Below are 22,001 nucleotides of genomic sequence, written 5' to 3'. Positions count from 1 at the left end.
ACAAAATTAGGTCTGGTGCAATAAGTTAGCCAAATTTTCTCCGGGATCTAAAGCATATCACATGCATACTAGGCAATAACGTGAAGGCAGTGTCTGTGAGATGTACAGCATATGGCTTCAGGGCAAACTGATTTTCTCTTTTCTTCAAAATGCTACAGCACATTTTTTTGTTACTGTTTTTTAATGAGACAATGGCTGGATCTCCTTGAGTTGGGAGGTTTGTGTGGTATTTATCTTTTTTTCCCTTTTTTGGCTTCCGGTCTTTGGCATAGCCAGCAAATATGCAGCACATATTTGCATATGTGAGCGAATGAGTGCATGTATTATTAAATACTCCCTGTTGGTTCAGGAGTCATATCTCTGGCATAATAATTCTTTCATATTCCTTCCCATAGTATAAGCACTGAAAGGGCAGGGATCATGCCTTTTAACAACGAGGATCACAGATTACAATGCCAGAATTAAATTTTTTTTAAATTTTTTTTAACATTTATTCATTTTTGAGAGACAGACAGAGCATGAGTGGGGGAGGGGTAGAGAAAGAGGGACACACACAATCCAAAGCAGGCTCCAGGCTCTGAGCAGGCGGTCAGCACAGAGCCTGACGCGGGGCTCGAACCCACAGACCATGAGATCATGACCTGGGCTGAAGTCAGATGCTCAACTGACTGAGCCACCCAGGTGCTCCTCTTTTTTAAGTTTATTTATTTTGAGAGAGAGAGAGAGAGAGAGCGCGCGCGCGCGCGCACACACACACACACACACACACACACACACACACGGGTTAGGGGCAGAGAGAGGGGGAGACTGAGAATCCCCAGCAGGCTCTTTGCTGTCAGCACAGAGCCCAATGAGGGGCTTGAACTTACCAATTACGAGACCATGACCTAAGGTGAAATCAGGAGTTGAACACTTACTCTACTGAGCCACCCAGGTACCCCTAATCTTTATTTTTGTAACGTTTATTTTTTCATAGGTGCATCTTAAAAATAGAATTCATCCCCAAAAGATAAGTATAACCTAAAAAGAAAAAAAAAAAGAAAAAAGGAATTCTGTGCACTTCTATCCTTGGAGATAATCATTATTAAGAATAAAATTTCAGTGAAAACACCTCTAACAAATGCTCTTTTGTGGGTTTGATTTTTATTTGAGTAATAGTTTTAATTTTTTCCTTACGTGCAAAGCAACATTTCACAATTTGTAAGCTGGAAAGAATCTTTGACACATATTTAAAAAAAATGTTTACTATGTACTACCTATTGTGCAAGGGTAGTTTCACAATAAAACATGCCCTGTAGTGATGCACGTGGTCTTCACTGTGGTGAACAAGCAGTTGTGTAGAGTTTACGGTGTTGTTGTAAAGAACCCTCTAAATGCATATTGTACCCAAAATGCCTCTCATATAAAGGGAAAAAAAGAATCTTCCAGTTAGTTGCTGTATGCAAAAATGCAATCCTTTCTTAAATGAATGATTTTTTTTAAATGGATATAGCTGTCATTTGTAAAATAAAGAGTTTTTTCATAAGCAGTTTTTAAGCACTAACTTTTTTTTTTTTAAGTATCAGTTCTTAAAGGACAACTTCTTCCATGTGTGACACTGTAAAGTTAATTGATATTTAATCAAAGGATCTCAGAGTAGAAAGCATTAAAAACCACTGATCTAAGCCAGCCTTCTCATTTTCCAGATGAAAATCTGAGGGCCAGGACAGGGAAATGAATTGTACCCAAGTGCTGAGGTTAGGTAGGAATTGGCACACTGGGGACTAGAATTTGAAACATTTAAAACTGAACCTTTTCTCCTTTCCCACCCTCTCCTTCCTCTCCCATTTTCTCCCTGACTTTCTCTTTGTTTTCCCCTCCCCATTGTCATCTTTTTCTTTTATTCTGTAGATACATAAGATTATTTTCTAATGTGTTCCTTAATACTGTCTTATATTTAAAACAGAATGAAAACAATGACAAAAATTTCAGAGATGTTTTGAAATTATTTTAGGGATAATGTTTGATATGAATGTTAATGAGCTAACATAGGCTTTATTGTTTTAGTTAAAACTTTTTTTTTGGTTTTATTTTTTATTTGTTAAATGAATTACTGAGGGAACTGTAGGAGGTCACAGTCCTGCCTCAATATTCTATCAAAAAATTGCATGTCTTCTCTGCTATCATCAGCCCAACAGGGCTATAACATTTAGAGGCTTGGACACTTTAAACTTATTAGGGAAATAAACTCAAAGAAAGCCACAGGCCACGTTGTTTCCACAGTCCTTGTCAGGGGTTCAGGAGTTTTTATTGAGATAAATGAATTTTCCTCTGTGACAAAAAGCTATGTGATATTCTGTTCATAAAGAAAGCATTTATAGATACCACAAAACCTTATTAACCTCTGTTTGAAATCCTAGTTTTCTAAGTACAGGAGCATATTTCTAAAATGAACCACTGTGACCTTTGGGGGGAAAAACAAACCTGTCACAGCTGTATTTGCAGTTTCAGAAGTAGCTAGTGGATGGTCAATTGAATTAATATTTTTAACTGATGACCGAGTTAAAGGTGTCCTGTGCTTCAAAATGTAAAATTAGGATACCCTAGATCTTGCATAAGACCTACAAAGGATAATTGGTTTTTATATTCAGGAGGACCTTGGGGGATTAGTTACACCATTTATTCCCAGATGTTTGAATTTAGAAACCAGTGCATAAGGGTTCCCAGATATTATGTTTAGAAGACACGATGGATGGGTGCCTGGGTGGCTCAGTTGGTTAAGTGTCTGACTCTTGATTTCTGCTCAGGTCATGAGCTCACGGTTTGTGAGTTTGAGCCCCTCATCAGGCTCTGCACTAACGGTGTGGAGCCTGCTTGGAATTCTCTCTCCCTCTCTGTCCCTCCCCTGCTTGCACTCTCTCTCTCTCAAAATAAATAAGTAAACTTAAGAATAAAAAGAAAAAGGACAAATGCACACACACAAAAACAACCATTTATTTTCCTATCATTTCATTTACAAAAAACCCCCACATACATTCCTGTATGTATGTATACGTATGGTAGTTGGTAAACATACACTGATATAAAAACAGTGAAAAGTTTCTTATAAACCAGAACTAGGTGTAATCTGTTATTTATATATCAGTATTTTTTTCTTTTTAGTCAAATTCATTGAGGTATAATTTATATACAGTAAAAATTCATCCTTAATTTACAGTTCTGAGTTTTGACAAATATGGTCTTATAATTATTGGAACAATTAAGATCAGAACAGTTACATAACTCCCAAACTTCTCTACCCTTTTACCTGTCTCCCACTAGCCGTTGATTTATTTTCTGCCACTATAGTTTTGCCTTTTCAAAAATATTGTATAATTTAGATCATACAGTAAGTAGTCTTTTGAGTTTGGCTTCTTTCACTTGGCATAATATATCTGATACCGTATTGTATGTATTAGTAATTCTGTTTCTTTTTATTGCTGAGTTCCAGTGTTTGGCTGTACCACCGCATGCTTATCCATTGACTTGTTGAACATTTGAGTTGTTAACCACTTTTGGTGGTTATAAATAAAGACACCATAAATATTTGCATATAGGATTTCTTTGGGAAAGCACCTATGATGGGATTGCTGGGTCATATGGTGAGTGTATGTTTAGTTTTATAAGAAACTGCCAAACTATTCTTCGAAGTGGCTGTACCATTTTGCATTCCCACCAGCAGTGAATGTGAGCTCCAGTAACTCTGCACCTTTCCCCACAGTTTGTATTGTCAGGGTATTTTTTTTTTTTTTTAACTTTTAGCTGTTTTAATAACTGTATAATACCACATGTGGTTTTTAGTTTGCATTTCTCTAATGGCTAATAATGTTAAGTCTCTTTAGTCTTATTTGCTATTCTTACATGTTTGTTGAAGTATATGTTCTAAGCTTTTGCCCCTTTAGAAAAAATCAGACCGTTTTCTTGTAATTGAATTTTGAGAATTCTTTATATATTGTAGCTTCATGTCTTAATGTCAGATATTTTGCAAATGTCGATGGTTTTTAAACATTGGTGCAACATAAGATGTTCATGTTGGGAGTTTTACCATAAACACATTCCTGGTCCTCCTAGATATCAACTGAGTTTCTTGGAGACAGTTCCAGCAATCTGTAGTTCTTATACCCAGATTATATTATACTCTTGGACTTACATAATGGACATTTGTAATATACTGAGAATTCTCTGGCCACCCTAGTGAAGGAATCCTCCCTGCTCCAACCTCTCACATTTTTGTATTGGCAGCACATTTCTCTGTCAGTGTTCAAGAATGAGCATCATCTTTTCCCCCTCTAGTAATTGAAATTTGTTCCTCTAAGGTAGGGATCTGCACACTGTGGCCCATGGGCCAATCCAGCCTACCCACCACTTGATTTCATACAATAGGTAAGCTGAGAATAGGTTTTATATTTTTTAATGATTGAAAAAAAAAAAGAGGAAGAAAGATTGGTGAAATATGAAAATGATATGAAGTTCATATTTCAGTTCCTATAGGTAAAGTTTTGTTGGAACAAAGCTGTATTCATTGTTTACATATTGTCTGTGGCTGCTTTCACACTTTAAAGGTGAGATGAGTAATCGTGGCAGAGACCATATTAACAGCAAAGCTTAAAATTTTTACTATCAGGTACTGTATAGGAAAAAATGGTGGTTTCTTTTGAACTGTTTTTGATGAAAATTTAAAAAACTTCCTTATTTAACCTTTTCTTGATACTTCAGTTATCACCATGAGCATCAATTATAACTTTACTATGTTGGTGCTGTTGGGGACTGTGGCTGATGGAACTCTTAGGATAGTGTATTTTATATTTGTAGTGACTTTTAAAAACTTAGACTTATATCCTGATTTTTTCTTTATTCTTTTAGGAAGAAAAAATGTACACTCCATATATACTTCTGGGTATATCAAAATTGATTGTATAGATAGAAGCCTTATGCAAAATAAGAGTATGTCATATGCCAGCTCTGAGGAAGGATCTGTGAGCTTTCATGAGTAGAGGGCATGAGTAAACAGATTGAACTTTTTAAAAAAAGTTGGCTTATGATTTTTAGCTTTTTACTTATACTGGCTTTCTTCAAAATGTGTTAACTGACATCTGCATGAAGGAAGTGTTACTTTGTCTTCTTAGAAACTTGTATCAGAAGTACCTAGGTTGATTTACCACTAAGCTTTGAAGGCTTAATGTGTGATGAACATTTCTAGTCTCGATACTGCTTCTCAGTTACCAAATACTAGGGGAGTCTCCACTGGACTTTTTTGGCTTTCATTTTTCTAATGAGTCATAAAGGCTGAGTCACTTTCCATTAACTTTACTCCAGGACTTTTAACTGTATATAGTAAAAGTGTGAGTGGTTTATAAGGGTGTCTGTCTTTCCCTCCTCACTGCCTCCCCATCAATGACTTTTTTTTTTTTTTTTTAAACTGGGCTATATAGAGAAGTCCATGATTTACTTTATTACATTTGCCAGCATTTGAGTAGCACCTTTACATCAAATGCTTTAAAATGTTAGTTGGTTTTCTTTACGTCTTTACAATATAGAATGCTAGGATTGGCAAATACTGTCAAAAAGTCCTTATTGTCTACATGGGAGACCTGAAGTAGATAAAGAGAAGAAAGAGACTTGATTAAGGTCTTTGTTCCCCCCATCTGCACTTGTTGAGTTTGCTCTAACATTTGGGCCAACAGCTATTTGAAAAGAACTGTTCATTCTCGGTGTTTGTATTTACAGATCACTTTCTGGCGTTGCCTACAAAAGTTCCAGTTTCCTATCTTTGATTGCTGGATTCTAACTTGACATGATTGCTTCTATTGTTTTCTCAGGTTTCCATGGTCCCACGTTATTATTTCAGATTGGGCTTTAGTGTACCCGCAGAGCATTTCTTCTTTTCTAAAATTTTTATAGTTACCCGATTAAAGCCTCACAGAGCTTATCTTCCAAGGTCATTTTAGCTATGTGTATGTTGGAGGGGAGAAACTAGAGGTTTAGAAAATGGTTAGGGAGCTATGGATAGATGCCAGTTTACCATGCTTTTACTGTGGACACCCCTGAAGTTCCGGAACATGGTTTCAGTGGTTTCTCGAGCTCCCCAAACTAGGATAATTACTAAACTTAAAGACAGGATAGCCAAATAATTTGTAGGCCTAACCCAGATACTTTGTGATTAAAAAGTGCAATTCTGTTAATTTTACGGAATAGATATATACTAGTGATCACATAACTAAAGGAGACATTGCTGAAATGCCCTGAGCAGTTGGATGTGATTACTGAGTGAGGTCTTCGTCACAAGACCTCTTCTGAGTATGTGAAGTTTTCATTGGCACTTAAAACCTAAAGGGTAACTGTCTGTCGTAGACTGTCTTACTCTTAATTTGTTTTCTGTTTTCTAATTGATTACTAAGTAAAACATGAAATCAGCTCTATAGATTATAGAATAGAAATCATGAGGGTGTCATTTAGCTGTTCATATTTGGGTTTATTGAAATTTTATTTTTATTTAGTTAGTTTTCTTTCTGTTCCCTCTTTATGGGTTCTGTCTGTATATTCCTCCCAAAATGTGGAACAGATATTGGAAAGATTTGTGCCAATTCAGAGGAGGTAAGAAATACAGACATTTGATTCCTTTTTACTTGGCAATATGTAATATACTTATCATTTTCTTCTTTCTTTTAAATGGAGTGGGCAAGGTGACATTTTTTACTCTATATACTTCTGCTATGCATCTTTTTAGTAGTTGAGCTCCTCCTAGAATTATTTTGTAGTATTTGATCTAGTTTACTGATACATTAAATAATTCATCCCAATTGAAATCAGACTTGTAGTATACAATTTAATTTAATCTTAATCAGACTGTCTTCTTTCTAAAGGAAAATACCTTGAACCTAGACTTGTAAGACCTGGTTTCACATCTCCTGTTTACCACCCATTAGGTGTAAGGACTCAGAGATAACATTGTGTCTCTAAGTTTTAGTTGCCTTACTTGTTTTTTGGAGAAAATATTTACTGGGTTTGTGATTACGGTTAACTGAAGAAATGGATATGAAAACATTCTGTGAAATGCAGTGGTATACATTCAAGCTCTTGATAATATTATTGTTCAAGTTGCCCTGTAATACTTTTACTTTTAACCTTCTTCCAGACCGTTGTTCCTGTGAGTCCTTATCCCTCTGCCTAGAGTTTCCTTCTACGCTATCCAAATATAGTGTGGTTTTTACAACCCCCACCCCCACCAGGCCTAGGTCAAGTACTCATTCTCTCTTGAGTCTACCCTACTTCATTTCTGTGATTTCTTCAACCCACTTTGAGCTACTTATTTCCTTAAGCAAAATGTTTCATTCTCTGTGTTAATTTACTCATTTTCTCTCAGGAAAAGACTGGTGGCTGACTGATCTCAGTATTTTGGGGGGATCCTTACACATAGGAGATACTCCAGAAAACTTGTCAGACTATCTGACAGCTTGTGCCCAGGGGGCAAACTGACCTAACTGGACTAATGACACTAGAGTAAGAGCTATGATTATTTGCATTCATTCACTGAGGTAGGAATAGAGGACTAGGAATAAGTCAGTTTTACTTTTTGTTGTATGATTTTTTCCCCCCATTTCTCAAATTTTTGTAGGTTGGTGTTAAGGTTAAGTCGAGGCCTGAACATACAATAGTCTCCTTCGGAGGCAGTGATCTTACCTATTTATGAATTAATTTTAGTTATGTAAGACTATGCTAATGTGTGCACATTTTCCAGGAATGTTATATAGTGTCATTTTGTCACTGTTACTAGAAGTGTTGGGTTCTGTTCAGAATTTTTATGTTTACTATTTTCTCTCTAGATTTATTTTGATATAAAGGGAGCAAGGGTCTTATGAAGCTTTACCTAAACAGAGCAAACATAGAATGTATTTTTAAAGTCCTTGATTATAAGGGGAGATAATTGTGAAGAATCTGAAAGTTTTGAGTTGGAGACTAAGATGGATGTACAGATTGCAAACTTGAAATGGTTTATGATCAAAAGAGGGTAGAAAAGCATGAGCAAGAGTCAACTCAAGAGTGTTCTGCTTTGGGCATGGATATACTCTATTGTACTTATTTTGGAATTGTTTTCTAACTTAGGGCACACTGTTTAGTCTCTTTCAGTTTCATATGGTACATAGGAGTTAACACTGCTTTAAAAATAGGCAGTGCTGCAAAAAATAAATTTATACTTGTAGGCAGCCGTTTTTTCAAATGTTTAAAAAATCGCCCAAATAATTTTGACTTCTTAAAAACCCACTGAGGCAAGTGAATCCTCTAGAATGGAAAGGATTTGGATAACTTGTTTTCCTGTTCACAGGTGCAGGCTGTCCCTGATTTTCTTTCAGTTCTCTGCAGGGGAATTGCATGTAGAAGGTCCTGAAGCTAGTTTCAGTAGCATTGCTGAGAGAAATCCAAGGCATTTAGGAACACATTCTAGTTGAACTTAAAACATTTGGTGATTTTTTAAAAAAATTTTTAATCTTGATTTATTTTTGAAAGAGAGAGAGAGAGAGAGAGCAAGTGGGGGAGCAACAGAGAGGGAAGGAGACACAGGATCCAAAGCAGGCCCCAGGCATTGAGCTGTTACACTGAGCCCAATGTGGGGCTCAAACTCACAATCTGTGAGTTCATGACCTGAGCCGAAGTTGGATGCTTAACTGACTGAGCCACCCAGGTGCCCCTGGAACATTTGGTGATCTTTAACAAGCCTTCAGAATATGGAGCATGCTCACTTTTCCAGGCTGTACTGTGGTCATCTGGCCTCACTTAAGCCTTTTAGTAAATGGCACAGTTCACATTTGTATTCATTGGACAGTAAGTGACTGATAACATGGTCTCATTTTACCCTGATACTAAAGGCTCTGAGAGAACTGCTAGTTAAAACAGGAAAAGACTACTTTTTTTTTTATAAGGCACCAGATTGAATGGAAGGTTATTTTAAGATTTATTGGTGGTTGAAGCTACTATACAGATGAATAAAAGCAGATGTTTGCCATTTTGTATGGTAGAAATAGTTAAACAATCAGCAACGTTGAAGAAAGCAGTATTTGGTGCAGGAGAGAACACAACAGTCATCCTATAGGGTAGTCTTTTTTACAGGCTGTGATTTTCACATTTTAGATGATGTGTTGGTGTCCAAGATACAAATGTATATGAGTTACCCTGAATCAACTATATTTTATGCAACCCTATGTCTTAAGTTGGATGCATTCTTAGAGATAATTTGTACTGTTTCCTTACAGGTCAGGACATTGAGGTTCTGATTTGGAAAGTGACTTGTCAGAGGTCATTTGGTGAGTGGGTGACAGAACCAGAACTAAAATTCTGACAGGTATCTGGAATTAAGAACAGAGCTCTTTGTACTTTAATTTGCATGTGCCTTATATGCTACAGTAAAGCCATATTTCTATAAATTGGGCAAGAAATATCCACATTTCTTATAGGAAAGATACCAAAATGGCATGTGGATTTGGCAGAAAGCTTTCACTAGAGCAACTCAAAGAATAGAAATTAGGAAAATCTGTCTAGTTTTAGGCATTCACTGTAATCTACGTGTGAAGGTGTTTATATTTTGACTGGCTATACTTCTATTCAGTGGTCTACCCTCCTATCATTCTTGATGTTGATTAAACTGTAATTACATGACTTTCTCATATAATTCTACTTTGCTTTCTAACTCTGGACATTCAGTTGAAAAGAAAAGTTTGAAGTGATGGAGCTTATTAAACATTTTAGACATACTGATTTTCCTTTAACTTAGGTCCACAATATGTATAGGAAACATATTCTCCCTCAGTTGGACATAAGAGGTTAGAAAGAGCTATAGAAATGTAGTAACTGTTAACAAAAAAGAAATGTAGTAACTGTTGATTACATTTTAATTCTTTGATAGAAGAAGAGGAAGTAGTGTTTGCATATTCTGTTATGGATTCTATACTAGACAAGTGACTAGATCTGTGTTAATCAGTGACTTAGTTAGGGGACCTGACTAGAAGAAATACTTAGTAGAACATAACTAATTGTAATAATTCATTAATTCTGATGATGACAATAATAATAGGTTCCACTTCTTGAATTTCCTTTTATTGAGTGACAGATGTATTCCTTGACCCTTCACTTATCTAATTTATTTCTCAAGAAATCCATTCTCATTTTACAGGGAGGAACCTGAAGCTCAGAGATTAAATAACTTGCCCAAAGTCTTGTAGCTGTTAAGCAAGCAATATTTGAATCCTGATATATATAGCTCCTGTTTGTTTGTTTGTTTTTTTTCTCTCTCTCAAACACTTTTTAAATAGTAGGACAAATCCAAAGCCGGATAATGTTGTCACTTCATATACCCTGTTTATTTTTGTAATTATTGAAGACATCTCAGCTTCCTCCTTATTTGCCTCCAAGCTTTGGTTTGTGCTTCTTTCGTCCTGCACCACTAGCTGAGTTTCCAGCTTTCTTTGGAATAGAGAACCATCCAAAGTTCACATCTAACTTAAATACCACTAAAGTGAATAGAAATTTTTCTCAAAAAAAAAAAGAAAAAAATAGGGGCGTCTGGGTGGCTCAGTCAGTTAAGCGCCAGGCTCAGGTCAGGTCATGATCTCATGGTTCATGGGTTCCAGCCCCATATTGGGCTCTGTGCTGACAGGTCAGAGCCTGGAGCCTGCTTCGGATTCTGTGTCTCCCCCCCTCTCTCTGCCCCTCACTCACTCGTGCTCTGTCTCTGTCTCTGTCTCTCTCTCTCTCAAAAACAAATAAACATTAAAAAAAGATTAAAATAATAACAAAAATAAAACAAAAAAAATAACCTGTATGATGAACTTCATAGAGAGCCAAAGTGGTTGACAGAGTCACTTCTTAAACTCCTTGCACAACTCCCTGCTGTCAACATAGGGGTTCTCCATGTGTGCTTTGAAATATAGGCTAACTTCTTCTAGTTTACTGGTGGATTGCTTCCTTCTTCTGTGTAGACTGTATTTCTAGGAAATCTGATTTTAATGTAAGCTTATATTATAATTAGGAAGATAAATCTCCTCAACTTCTGGGGAGGCATTCTCCTAGATTCTAAGAAAGTACCCATGATCTCAAGATATCTTATAGAAAAACACATTTCTAGTGGGTAAACATGACCAATTATTGAGCATATGGCAGCATATCAGAGTAGAATTCCAAAAATCTCAAGATTTACCCATTTGTTTTTTATTCATACTTTTAGATTTATATAATCCAAGATTACTGGAAATGTTGTAGACTTCTGGCAGATGGTTACCAGAGTGAAAGTGTGAGTAGTACAATTTGCTTTAAGGGAGCAAGATTCTAAGAGAATCTTTTTACCATGTCTACTTAATCCCATGACCACTACTTGAAATAAAGTTTTGGGGGGCAACTTTGAGTATTACTCTTGATTTCTTGAAATTGAAATGTGTTTACTAATCCTAATAGGAAAAAAATGCTAAAGTATCTACTTGCAGAAGAGAAGTTGAAAGTGGAAATATCTGACTCAAGGGTAAACAGAATGTGCAGTAGCTAGTACTTAAGGAAACTCTTCTTGTCATATGAAGCCAATAAACCAAAATGGTTTTCTTTCCTTGGTGTAAACTTGTACTTAAGCTGGGTTGGATGTGATCTTTTGGGTTTTAATGGGCATGACTGGGTTTATCCTACAGGGGTTTAAGGAGATGGGTGGCTTTTCTTTCTAGGCTAAGGCAAACAGAGAAACCAACACCATTTGAGGGCTGCCAAACCATCTGAGGGCTTGTTTAAGTGCCAGGAAAAGTGCCATTCAAATATTGGAACAAGAGAAGGTCGGAGTTTCTTTAGGGATACGTGCAATCAAAATAAAAGCAATAAATTCTTACAGTCTGGATATTCTTACTGGAAATTGGCTTTGAAAAAAAAAATCCTGTCTGCTACTGTTTATCTAAGGGTATTTAAGTATTTTGGGTATTTTGAGGACTGTTTGTGGTTATCAAGGGTCTTTTGTTTTCTACACAGAAAGTCTGACTATCTCCATCAAAATAATTTGTGAATATGTAATTTTTAAATATATACATTTCCTGCAGTACTCAAGTCCTTAACAGTGGTCGTTATCACTCTGTCATTTCAGGTGAGCAAACGTAAGTTATATTACTTTGTTCAGGATTATTCATCTAGTGAGTGTTAGAGCCAGGACTGTAATCAAAGTGAGAGTACTCTTGGTTACACCATACAGTATCCTTATGCAGTGAGTATTCACTGAGTACCAGTGTTCTGTGTAGTGTATTGGAGAAAACACTGTGTAAAGAGTTTCATCGTTTTCTAAGTGTGATTTTGCTAGTCTTTTTATGGTCAAATATGAAATTTTATAAATCCATTTAAAAAGTAAACTGAATCATTTTAAAGCAGGAGTTATTTCTTTTAAATCATTTTTATGATATCAAAAGTAATTATTTATTTAGCTGCTGTGTAAATTCATATATTCCTGAATTGTTCTGAAGTGGAGCACCCATGTAAAATGCAATTGTTCTTTAAGGAATTCACCAAAGATAGTAAACTTAGGAGAATCGTCTCCGTTTTTGATCAGTTTTATTTTCAAGGTCATTTGAGATTCACAGGTACACATTGGCTAATCAGAATGCAGAGTTCTTCAGTAAGTGTTTGGTAAGTAAGTATTAGCGATCTGGTGGGTTTATTCAGTAGCAGGTATATTTCCCAGAATTTAATTGCTTTAACTGTATTTAAAATCAGTTCACTTGCCTTTCTAAGTGGAGCTTTGCTCCTTTGTTTCTGTGACTATATGTGCACAGTTGCTGTAGAGCAACTTTTGATTCTTTCACTCTGGTGAAGTTAGCAAACCTACCATCGCTTTAGGACTAAAGAAAAAGAAACAGGTGAAATACCATACAGCAATTTTGAAGATAAATCAGTGGTTAACACAAAACCAATAATATATTCAAAACCCTTTCTTGTCCATACTGGTAAAGTAAGTTACATCTGTTGGCCTAAAATACTATGTGTGTGTGCCTGTGTGTGCTCATACACACATACACAAATGATTGAAATGGCTTTAAATGCTACTGAGTAGTCTAGTTGTCTAAATTGTCAGTAACCTATCTATCACACTGTGATTATTGTTTAGAGCAGTGCTGTCCAATAGAACTTGTCTGATAGTGGAAATGTTCTATATTCCACACTGTCCAAAATGGTAGGCATCAACCCCATATGGCTATTTAGCCCTGAAAATGTGGCTTGTGAGACTGAGGAACTGAATTTTCAAAATTTAATTTTAGTTAATTTGAAGAAATTGCTACATGTGAGTAATGGCTACCATTTATATTGTGGGGAAAAACAAATTGTGACCCTGGTGGATGGAATAATAATGATGAATCAATAGAACATACAAATTTGGTCTAATTTAAGGCAATCTTTTCTAACATCTGTTCTAATATTGGATGTTGTAGATGTACATCATATGGGGTTTTGAAGGGTCTTACTCGTGGTCACTTGGTAGGACTGCAAGGACAGAAAGAACCCAAGTGCCAGTTTGTTGGGAACTCAGATGAAGTGACCTCTAGGTTGAGCTCATTTTGAGATTAAGGGATGCTTCTGGAGAAGAAAGAAGCTCAGTTTCAGGGATTTGCGTTGGTATCTAGATCTGCATTTTCTGAAAATAGATAAAGTCTGAGTTGTCACTTTTCTAGAGCAACTTTTTTTGTTATTGCCAACACAGAAAAGTTTGGCTTCAGAGTACCAATCCACAAAGTTGATGCCTGCAAACCCAGAAAACTTGTGAGATTGTGTTTGTGGGGTTTTTATCCTTTATGGTAACTTGAGTCAGATACTTCCTTATGGAAAGCTTTATGTGACAGTTCTACCAGGATGAGTCAATACTGTCCTGTTTCTGCCCTGCCACCTCCCCCCTCCCCCCACCCATGTTTTCACTATTCCTCTCACCCTCAATCTTTTGCTCTGTCAAATGGAAATTCCTGACTCAGCCATTTTCACTTTTCCAATAAGTTACCCAGTTACTCTGTGGTCTCTGATAATGATGTAGATGGTTTGTGATATTAAAGTAGTACTTCTGATTTGGTGACTTACATTATCTCAGCATTTTCAGAACCCATTTGCCTGCAATCTAGTGTGTCTGTGGTTAGCTATAATATATCTACTTGCCAAACTAGTGGTTTGGGTTACCGGGCTTTTCATTTAACTTCGAATTTGGGGGATTAGAAAAAAAATAACTCAGGAACCTATTTTAATAAATTGCATCAGAGTGAAATGTTGGAATTATATTAATTGTTTTGTTTTTTAAAATGTCTCCTTACTGTGCTCAGTCTTGTGCTTTTGTTGAAGATGTGTGTGCGTGTAGGCACACGTTTAAAACTCATACTTGAACTATAGATGATGTCCATTATGTAACTTAGTGCTTCCTATTTAAGTTCCAGCGTGACAACAGTTTAGTTGCATATTTGCTGCTAGTAAAACATTTCTATCCAGTGACGAACTGGTGTTATTTCTTTTTTTAGGTCATGAAAACCGAGCAACTTTTCATATTTCCCTGCTTGCTTTGGTTCTCAGGAAGATCATATACAAATTTGGGGACTTATATGGACTTTATTTTTGCTAGCATACTTTTTCCCTTAATAACAATAACAAAAAACTTTCATTCTCAAATGACTCAGGACACTAACTCCAAGATTCTGAAAATTCCTATCGGCACCTTAGCATACATTGCATTCTCTGCTTCAAAATGCCACATTCGTCTTATGCATCCTGCTGGGTTATTTAGCTTAACACGTATAACCTCATCTATATTGTCATTTTTCATAGCCTTGAGTCTCATCTTGGAAGTACCACTTCTTTGACTATGTGATCCTTGGCATTGTTATTCCAACTCTCCAAGCCATCATTTCTTTAGAAATTGAGTGATAATGTTTAATTGTGGTGTAAAGCGACCAACAGTTGACCACCTGCCTGAATGGACCACCTTTATAGATATTCTAGGATTCTTTCAGCTTCTATCCATTACTATACATATATTATAATATATCCAAAATTTGGGGGATGGAAGCAGAAACCCTTTACTGTCATTTTAGGTAATGTAGGTAGACATGCAGCTCCTTAGCCTTTTTCAGGTGTGCTGGAAGGTGAGGATGGCTCACACCTGCAAAAAATGCAACTTTTCACGGTATATCATTTGTATTAATCACCATTTTTCTTAGGAGCCCTCATTTCCACATTTATTTGAAAATCATTATCTCAGGCACTGGGATAAATGTTGGAGAGAAAATGATCCATAATATTTTTCCTGCCTTTCAAGGATCTTGAATGTATGCTGGGGAAACAGATGGGTAAATTCATTATAATATGATTAGTGCTACCGTACTATATTTACTATATGCTGTGAAATCACTGGGGGAAATATAGCATAGGTAAATCTGCTGGGTGTGTAAGAGTCCATTGTGATGGTTTTGGTTTTATTCTATAAGATTGGATTAGTAGAGAAATGACATTAGAATGAGGGTTTGAAGACTGATTATGATTTTTTTAGATAGTGGAGAGGTGCCTCAGGTAGATAGAACAGGTTTGTGCCCTGCCCCCAGTGTGTGTAATGGTGACTAAGCTTCCTTCAACTTGGAGGATGCTCCCATTCTCTGTGTCCCATACCCACACCAACCAACTAAAACATAAACAAAACCCAGTAACCATAAAAATCCCCAAATAGTTGAAACATTGGTTAATGATACTTGACTCAATCACTTGTACAAAGTGTGGATGAAAGTGTTTGTCTTTCAGAAAGGAATTGTAGAAGCCTGTGTGCATTTTTCAGGTAGTTTAGTAAGGGGGGGTGGTAATAATTCTACTAAAGATAAATATTCCAGAAACGTGGATCTGATTTAATGATATTATGTGTTTCTTATCAGAAGGATCCTCTATCTTCCAGACAGATGGAATAACCATAGTATATGGGATAGAACAGGGGATTTGGAGACTTGATCAGGATAATAGCCCTGCCATTGAATACTTCGACTAGGAACAAAGTAAATGAGGATGGAAGGCCTGTTTATGTAACTAGTAAATGGAAGGCCATTTACTAGTGTTTTGTCAGCCCAAATTAGGTGCCACTCTCCTTCTTCTGTCATACTATACTTGGATTTTGTTAATTTCAACAGGATGGACATCTAGGACATTAAAAGTCAGAGAAGGAGCAAAAGTTTCAGTTACCCTTTATTCCCTAGTAAATTAATTGTTCAGACATTACTGAGATCTTATTCCCATCGTTTCAATTTCCTGCCTGAATGGGAAGTTTCAGTTGTCAGAGTGGTCAGTGATTCAAAGCTATGTATGCTATTTTAGGACTCATAATTGGGGCAGATGGTTACGAGAGTGTCCATAGTCCATAACTGAGCATACCTAAGAAGCTCCCGAGCTGACGGTGGTGGTAATGGGGGGTGAGGGTTGGTTTTGGTGTTGTTATTAGTGATGGTGATATTGATATCCTCTTGGTCCCTATATACGTAAAATTTGTTGGGGATGAAAATGTCAAGGACTTGGCATTAGGATGATAGCTGTTCATAGTTTTTCCTGCATTCTGTTCTCTTTTACTCAGGCAGTTTTATTAGAGCTTTAAATAAAGAAAAGAGACCCTTCTTTAATAAATTAGGGAGACATTCCTTTTGAGGGGCAACAAACAAAGGCATAGGGGTTTACATACGTTATTTCTTTGTACAAATTGTCTTTAACATCTCTTGGACACATTATTCTGAAATTTATTAATACTCTCTTTGCAAATGGAGAAAATCTCATTGATACTGGATGGAGAGTAGGGGAGATGGGGCAAGCTGGTTAGATCCCAAAGGGAAATTTTCCTTGGAATTTTCCACCATTGTCACACACAGCTTAGGGTTTTTCTTGCACATCACCCAGGAAACACTGTGAAATGAAAAGAACTTTTTATTGCCCTTGTTTTTCAGAATTGAATACAGGCTGACTGTGATTGCCAGAGACTTATTCTTGGGAGACAGTGAGACAAAATAAACAGTATCCCCCATTTCATTGCTCTATTTTGGGCCCTGGAACCCACCTTCTGAGCACATGTGCCATCCTTACCTAAATTCTGTTGTATCCACAATTTCAAACAACCTAATGCATATTTGTTTTATTTTATTTACTATTTAATAATATCAACTCTTCTTACGTAGTGAAATATAGACTCATTACTTCTTCCAGGTTTGGTTTCCAATTCATTTGTTCATTTGTTGGGCAATCTTGGTCAAGTCACTTTATTTCTCTGAGCCTTAGTTTTCTCATAAATAAAATGAGAATATTGGTAAAACCTTTACCTTCAGGTAATTAGGAGGAATGTATATGAAAGTGCATTGTAATCAATAAAGTGCTATATCAATGTCAACTGTGGCTGCCTGTCATTACCAAACTTTTCAACATAGAATATGTGTCTGGAACATCATCCTCATTCATAGAGGCTGTTTTCATGTGTACAGAACAAAGGAAAACAAGTATCATCCCTGTTCTCAAATCAATGAGTATGTATTCCATCTGTTGCTAATAGCATTCACACAAAAATAGAATAATTCACAAATTATACCAGGACATAAAAGGCAGTACAGACACAGTTGAAAGAAATAGTTGCTAGTGAATGTATTATTAATCCAGGCATTTGTATGTGGGTGGAAGCTTGTAAAGACTGAGTCATAGGAATTGTATTTTCAGAAAGTTTGGGGTGTGAGTACAAGAAGGACAGAAGGGGAATGACTTCTTCACTCTTCTGGTTTGTGAGAGTTAATTGCCTCCCCACCTAGAATGCCTGCTTCCTCTGTCCATAGAAATTTTAACCTTCTTTTGAAATTCATTCTGTATGTTAGCTACTTTAAGGTTTCTTGATATCTCTGAGTCACTGCTATTACTTACAACCACCTCCAGTTCATAGCAAGCACATTTCCTCCATTATTTATGCCTTCAAAGAGTTTGCTGTAGTTCTTTATAGCATTTATCAAATTATATTATGTTTATGTACCTTTCTGTCATCTCTACTTTCGTGATGGCTTGGGAATGACTTATTTATCGCAAGAGAGCTCAGCAAATGTTTGTTGAATGAATGCGTTTACTAGGTACATACTATGTCATTTGTGTATTTAGGGGGATCCACAAATGAATGAAAATCACCTTTTTCTTCAAGGAAAATGGATGGGGGGAGAATATGTGTGTGTGTGTGTGTACACATACACACACACATATATATATTTTTCAAATATATATCCTACTTCCTATTTCTGAAATTTGCTTGGTTTAATGTAAACTAAATCATTGTATACTTAATATGTATATATATGGATTAAAAAACACTAAAACTATTTCATTTAGTGGGAATGGAGAAGGTTTCTAGTTTTTATTTAAATGATATCTGAAAGTTTTACAAGTCTCTGTAATGCTGTTGTAACAACAGAACTTAATTCTATTTATAAAATTGTTTTCGTCTTTTGGCTATGGATCTTTCACTGTTTTTTGACTTTATTGGCCAGTGTTTCTTCATTTCTTTTTCAATTAATGAATATCTATTGAAGTCTCATTACATGCTACATCCAGTGCATATAGAATTGTGTGGAAGGTACAGAGATTAGTCCCACAGGGTCCCTGCCCTGAAGAGTTTGCAACTGGTCATGGAGACAGCTGTCTATTTGCGTTGAAGGATAAAATGTGTTTCTTTCTGTTGATGCTCTTCAAAAGCAAGGAGGTAGAGTTGCATGATTAGTTTTCAAAACAGACTTAGCTACCATGCCTTAATTTTGGGGAAAATGTTTGGGGTCAGAGGGAGGAGGCTTACAGGACCATTGAAGTTTGGATGGGAATGGAGAGGAATGATGGAATGGCTCTAATGGCAAGATCAGCTTGAAATTTGAGTGAGTGAAAGTGAACATGGGAGGGAAGAAGTCTGAGAAGTGGGAGGGTAGGCATTCAGGGTCCAATGATACAGCTTAAGTGTGCCTGCAGGGAAAGGTGGTGAGATGAATTGATGCTGTTTATCCTCCTATACTGCTTATACTGTTTACTTCAAAGTAGAGTAGATTAGGGAAGGAGCAAAGATCCAGGCTCTGAATTTGGCCTGGCTGTGAAATGTTTTCTGTAATTCCCAGTCTGGTTACTGATTTACAAAGGTGGCTGGATGTGTGGTTGTTTTCCAGCTTGTGTTGAGTCATGATGCAGAGTGTACAGAGGCACATCTAGAAAGGAACTAGAGTGGATGCAGAAGAAACTGGAGTGAACACATAATACTTGGCATAAATGAGATCATGCATTTGGAAGTTCTCAGTAAACTCTGAAATGCTAACTTGGTGTATTGACAATACAATTCTGTGTATGAGTGTGTGCACTTCCTTTAGTCATTGAAGATCTTCTAGATTCTCTTCTCGCTCAAACCCTAACCCATATGCGCTGTAAGAAGATTTAGGATCAAATAACAATGATACTTCATTCTTGCTGGTTAAATACTAAGAAGTCATTGAGAAGAGTCATTGTTATGGTAACCAGTAATTCATAAACTCCTTGCACCTGCTATGATACGGCAGCTATGTCTTTATGTTTACGGTTTAGCAGCATATGCTATTGATGGAATTAAAGATGTGGATTTAAAAAGAAAAAGTTTGTGTTGTAGAATTTTAAAATGCAGTGTGTAAAAAATTACAAAAAACAAAAGAAATACAGAAAACCCAGGGTGCCTGGGTGGCTCAGTCAGTTGAGCGTCTGACTTTGGCTCAGGTCATGATCTCACAGCTCCTGATTTCGAGCCCTGCATCGGGCTCTGTGCTGACAGCTCAGAGCCTGGAGCCTGCTTCGGATTCTGTGTCTCCCTCTCTCTGCCCCTCTCCTGCTCATGCTCTGTCTCTTTCTGTCTCAAAAATAAATAAACATTAAAAAAATGTAAAAAAAAAAAAAGAAATACATAAACCCATGATCCTGACACCCAAATTTAATAGATGTTAATATTTGCCTTATTTGCTTTAGTCTTCTCTGTTTTGTTTGTAAATCAATAGAACATCTGATATAGCAAAGGCACTCCTGCTCTTTGACTCTCTTTGTAGATGAGCACGATTCAATTCTAAATTCAGTTTGTGTCAGTGCTGTATATTAAAAACATATTTATATTACAGTGTATGCATCCATAAACATTATGTTTTAATGTTGCACTGACTAAAACAAAAATATAAAATTGTTGCAGTTCTTCACATGGTTATCCACATGGAAACCTGCAATAATTTTATAATCTTTTATTCAGTATGACCTTAAACATGTATAAAATATATTGTTTGGCATAACTTTCTGCCTTGGTAACATAAATTGAAGTGGCTTTTAAGGTTTTTGACCATAATCTGCAGGATGTTGTATGTTTTACAGTGTGACCTAATACATATATACAGCTGTGTGTGTGTCTGTGTGTGTACACGTATGTGTGAGTTTTGTGTGAGTAAAACTGAAAAAGTTTCTCCATTCCATGGTTTCCTCGACTGTGTGTTTTACTCTGTTTTCTAGCCTATTCATTTCTAGACCTAATAAATTGATTTTATGACCTAATAATAGGTTGCCATCCATGATTTGAAAAATATTAATCTCAATAATTAATCTAATCTTATCTAAAATTAATACGGGACATTAGTATACAGACATAAGCCTTCGCAGTATAATAAAAGTGCTTCAAATAAGAAAGCAGCCTAATAAAATAGCATTCTTCTGCACAAGATTTGATTACATTCATTTTGTCTAATTCATTCTGAATATTTGTTTTCTGTGAACTAAATCCATACATGTCTTAGCCATTTGATCAATTAATATTAATTCACTAGGCATGTTAGGGAGTGCATGTTAGTCAGTATAGAATATCTCCTTTCAGTCTGTTGTGACCTCTTGGTTTGCCTGGAATCCCGGAGGGCTGTCATGGTGTCAGGAAAGGAAAGAGCTCTTGCTGGCTCAGATACTGACTTCTAACCTTGTCACCAACAAACTGTATATAGCCTTGATAACTCTTTTCTTCCGTCTGGCCCTCATTTTCCTCACCTATTAATCGAATGAGTTAATTAGCTCATCTTGAAAGCAGTTTCATTCAGTGAAACATAGGGTAGCTAGGACCTGGGCCACAAAGTTGTTAGAATTTGCTGAGAATATATCAGATGTAAAAGAACAGGACTTTCTCCTGGAATTACAAGTTTTGCAGTTGCAAGAAGTAAGCAGGCCATATGTTGTTTAAATGGTTCTTGGGCAGAAATGATTCCCCAATTGTAAAACCATTTCAGAGTAACCTTAATGTCTCTAAGATCTACCTACTTTTTTATTGTGTTATTTCTCAGGGACAGGGCTGGCTATGTCAATGTATATGTATGTGAGCATATATAAGTGCTAAGAATGGCAAAGGATTGTTTCTTTATTCCATTTCAGTTAAATGTCATCATAGGCAAATTCAAAGCTGCAGAAAGAAATCTATAAACTCTGTTAACTTTACAGGACAGTTTCATGAGTCCTACATGTTGTAGTAGTTTGTGGCTTTAGGGAATTTTCCTTTTTCATGTGAGTTACATGTTTGAAATAGAGTAAGAACATATCACCTAAATTACATGTCCTTCATACAAACAAAAGGCACATTTCATGATAAGAGTTCTTTATGAGTATTGTTTTGTGTATGTTTGTTTTAAGAAACAGGAGTTTAAATTGCAGTTTGGGGTGGACCTTGGAGACCATCTCTTCCCATTTGCTCCTAAAAAGATAGGCCAGTGAATGTTCTTGCCTGAATCTCCAAATCGAGGTGACAGTAGGGGCAGGTTCCTGTATCCTCTAAGCTTCCCATATCCTTTTGGTATGCAGATTCTTTTTAGGAAGCTCTACATTTACGGAGACCTAGGGGAGGTAGTTCTAACTCCTGTCTGAGGGTGTGGTCCCATTAAAGAAGTGATTATCCTGAAGTAGAAATCTGTTCCTACCCGAGGGACTAATAAAGGTGT

General features: G+C 36.4%; 1 protein-coding gene across 2 annotated transcripts in view; it reads left to right on the top strand.

Moving 5' to 3' along the window:
* CCDC50 (coiled-coil domain containing 50) overlaps nucleotides 1–22,001 on the top strand; it is a 65,886-nt gene that overhangs the window by 4,302 nt on the left and 39,583 nt on the right. The gene's annotated exons all lie outside the window — the stretch shown is intronic.

Source organism: Panthera uncia, chromosome C2 (assembly GCF_023721935.1).
Source record: "Panthera uncia isolate 11264 chromosome C2, Puncia_PCG_1.0, whole genome shotgun sequence".
NCBI lineage: Eukaryota > Metazoa > Chordata > Mammalia > Carnivora > Felidae > Panthera > Panthera uncia.
The sequence above is the reverse complement of the archived record's forward strand: the minus strand, read 5'-3'. Positions and strand labels throughout refer to the sequence as shown.